This window comes from Mustela nigripes, chromosome 1, assembly GCF_022355385.1.
Source record: "Mustela nigripes isolate SB6536 chromosome 1, MUSNIG.SB6536, whole genome shotgun sequence".
NCBI lineage: Eukaryota > Metazoa > Chordata > Mammalia > Carnivora > Mustelidae > Mustela > Mustela nigripes.
This window is the reverse complement of record NC_081557.1, coordinates 256,760,099-256,763,993: the sequence shown is the minus strand read 5'-3', so window position 1 is coordinate 256,763,993 and position 3,895 is coordinate 256,760,099. Positions and strand designations below refer to the sequence as shown.

Below are 3,895 nucleotides of genomic sequence, written 5' to 3'. Positions count from 1 at the left end.
GTTCTTTCCATAGTTTGGCTATTGTGGACATTGCTGCTATAAACATTTGGGTGCACGTGCCCCTTTGGATCACTACGTTTGTATCTTTAGGGTAAATACCCAATAGTGCAATTGCTGGGTCATAGGGCAGTTCTATTTTCAACATTTTGAGGAACCTCCATGCTGTTTTCCAGAGTGGCTGCACCAGCTTGCATTCCCACCAACAGTGTAGGAGGGTTCCCCTTTCTCCGCATCCTCGCCAGCATCTGTCATTTCCTGACTTGTTGATTTTAGCCATTCTGACTGGTGTGAGGTGATATCTCATTGTGGTTTTGATTTGTATTTCCCTGATGCCGAGTGATATGGAGCACTTTTTCATGTGTCTGTTGGCCATCTGGATGTCTTCTTTGCAGAAATGTCTGTAGTTTATCTTTTAACAGAGCTTAGAGCTTATATTAAGCTTCTAAGCAAGACTTTTGATGCTGAATTGATAGTTATAAACTTATTTATCAACAAATAAAAATCATTTGGGGGACGTTTCTTTAAATATTTCCAGAGGTATTTCTTTCATAAATTTCTCCAATGTTTAAAGTACTACTGTTTTCCAATTCTTCCGTGAGTCTACCCAAAAAGCAAGCCTCCTGACTTAGTTTAAAGCCTGCTAATCTCAACTTTTTTTTGTTGTTGTTGTTCTTGTGTAGTAGGAACATAGCTAGTTACCACTTTCATCAGAATATTTTAGAATTTAAATAACAAAGAAAATATTAAATGTTCCTGGAGAGGGTTGTTCTCAGTAAACTGAATGGGAATAAACTTGGCAGGTAAGTAGTCTTTAGAAATAGTATTAATTCACAGCAACATAGTATGGTAAGTTAATTTAGAACCTCTGGGTGAGAAGAAAAAAAATGTGAGGCTCTATCAAGTTTACTGTGTGGCTGGAGACACAAAGTGCAGATCAAAGGCCCCACAGAGAACTCTGGAAAAGCTTATTTAGTTAGCCCTCTTTGGTGAAATTTAGAGCAAAGCCCATGGTTCCTTCAGCAGAGAAACCTACTTCCATGTTAGTTCATCATTTTTTAAATAATAAGAACTTTCTGTAATAATTATTTTTCTAGACATCCAAAATTGAACAAAATGCCCCAGTCTCTCTCTCTTTTTTTCTTTTTTCTTTTTTTTTTGAAGAGAGAGAGTGTGAGTGGAGGTGGTTGGGGGGAACAGAGGGAGAGAGAGAGAGAATTCTAAGTGGTTTCCATACCCAGCACTCTGAGCCTGACCTGGGGCTCGGTATCATGACCTTGAGATCATAACCTGAGCAGAAATCAAGAGCCAGCTGCTTAACGGACTGAGCCACCCAGGCACCCTAAAATGCTCCAATATCTTGAAGGCACATCAGTTAGCTTTGTGTAGATGAGATTAATCTTGAATACAAATAATCTGCTTCAGATTGTCATGTATGTGGAAGGTATGTGGAAGGTCCTCACTTTGCACAACAGTGCAGAGCCATAAAAAAATGATTGTACAAGTTAGAACTGGGAAAGGGATTTTAAAACAATGGGGGGAAATTATAATTGTTTCATAACCTTTAATTTTTTTGCAAAGATCTTTAAAAACTCTCTGATTTGGTTATAAATCTATAGAGAAATGAACAAAATATTAAAACTATTATTTTGTGCACTGTTATTTAAAAATTAGAAATAAAATTGTTCTTTTTTGATGGTGAAAATCCTGTCAGTTTGAACAGTGCTTGCTTTCCTTTTGTTGTATAACTTATGACACAGAGTATTTTTTAATGGTTTGGTAATTATTATACTCTTTTCTAAGTTTGGATCAGCTTTTAGCAGAATATAGTTTGTGTTGTCAACGTCATAAAACAGCTTCAAGAGTTTCTTTAGTGTGAAGTGTTTTTGCCAACATCACTGCCTCTGGGGCATCTTTATCCCCTCCTTCAGAAGTACCCTCCGCATTGATGCCGGTAGGCTCACCTTCTCTGTATGCGTAGTCTGTTAGCAGCATGGTCAACATTTCCAGTCAACTCTTTCATCTAGAATTTCATTTACATACAATTCAAATCTGACAAAGTTACTTTCACAGTGAGGTAGAAGTTTCTACCATATTGCACACATTTTGCTTCCTGCCATGATGCTTGAGTATTTTCAGTTACATGTTTTATGTCATGAATCTTCCCAAACTCTGCTAAAGAAATGACATGATCTCCAGTTGTAGCTTCAGGAGTCTGTCCAAAAGTCCATCTAAGATAAAAAGCTTTAAAAGTTGAAATACCTTCTCAGGCCAGATGCTGGCTTAATCAAGTCTCGCGTTTGGTGGTAGAAAGGCAATTTTCACGCAAGTACCCTAGAAAATTAGAGTGACCTGGAATATTGTCTGCCAGTATTAGTGCTTTAAATGTTCTAGATTATTTCACCTTTTGTATCTCTCTACCCCTGGGAGATAAGGAGACAACATGACTACATGTTTGTTGTCTACGCTTAAGTAGCAGATACACACAATCACTATCAGACTTTGAAAGAAATGACATGATTTGTCCTGGTCATGATTTGCATCTGTTATTTATGTAGTGATTCGTGGAGTGAAGAGATAGTAACCAATAGTTCTTTATGCAATCACTCACAGGTAATATACACTGGCAGCTGAAATTTGAACAGTGTTTGGAGGGGACTGGTGTTATTTAATTAAATCAGAAAACTGAAATACTATGGAAAAGGAGAACTACTTTTACTAAGCTTAACAAATTTATCTGAGGATTCTGTACTTAATTTTTCTCTTCACAAAAATGTGCTTAGCCTCTCATTTTTTTCCCAAATGATGGCAGTGAGCTTTAAAATTTAAGAAATAATTGGGTTGCCTGGGTGGCTCAGTGGGTTGAAGCTTCTGCCTTTGGCTCAGGTCCTGGGATCGAGCCCCGCATCGGGCTCTCTGCTCAGCAGGGAGCCTGTTTCCCTTCCTCTCTCTCTGCCTGCCTCTCTGCCTACTTGTGATCTCTGTCAAATAAATAAAAAAAAATTAAGAAATATTTTTAATTTGGTAAACTTTAAAGTATAAATTATTTTAACTTCCTTACACTAATAAGCAGGATAGTAGTTGGAATCTCCCTTTCATCCTATGTGCAGCTCAGGCAGGCAACAGGACAAGAAGATTTATTCTTCTTGTCATACGGTCAGCCAAGCAGCCACTAAAGGTTGGATCTCTAGTGCTCTTGTTTGTATGTATAACGACAACAGCACTCAGGACTAAACATAGACCTTCACTATGTTAACCAGTCAGGAGTGGAGTCTTGAAGAAGAAAATATATCCATAATTATATGCATAGTATCCTTAAGAAATTACGGAATTTTGGGGGAGTAGGTAATAGGCCTACTCTTTTGGAAGTTGGAAGTATCAGTCTGCCTTCTTCTGGCAAATCAACGAAAAGGAAAGTTTTCCTCAGGTTCTAGTAACTTAAAACATTTTTTAAAACAGGTTTGCTGAGATATAATTTGCACAATATAAAATTCCCCTTTGTAAGTGTACAGTTCAATGAGTTTTAAAAACAAGGAACACTTGATAAATTTGCATGTCATTCTTGTGCAAAGCCATGCTAATCTTCACTAAGTTGTTCCAATTTTCATTCCAATATATACTGCCAAGTCGAGCACTCTCCGAGTTTTAATTTTTGGCAGAAAATTGCCACCTAATATTTTTCAGAACATAGGGGAAGGAAATATTAGACTTTTTTTTATGATGGACATCGTATTTATATTTAATATTTATTTTGGAAGCATTTAAAATATTATATGGATAGATAAATAACCAGATTCAATCAAAATGTAGTGAATCTTCATCTTAGTTTTAGTATGTAGTTGTAATCCGTATTCTATAACTGAAAGAAGACATTTCCTCAACATTAAGAAACTTGACG

The 3,895-nt window shown here is 36.8% G+C and overlaps 1 non-coding gene across 1 annotated transcript; it reads right to left on the bottom strand.

Annotated features, from left to right (window-relative positions):
• Positions 1 to 3,522: 3,522 nt before the first annotated feature.
• LOC132009476 (U6 spliceosomal RNA) lies at positions 3,523 to 3,632 on the bottom strand. Its single transcript, XR_009401949.1, has one exon. It is a non-coding gene; the product is annotated as a U6 spliceosomal RNA (small nuclear RNA).
• Between the last annotated feature and the right edge of the window lie 263 nt (positions 3,633 to 3,895).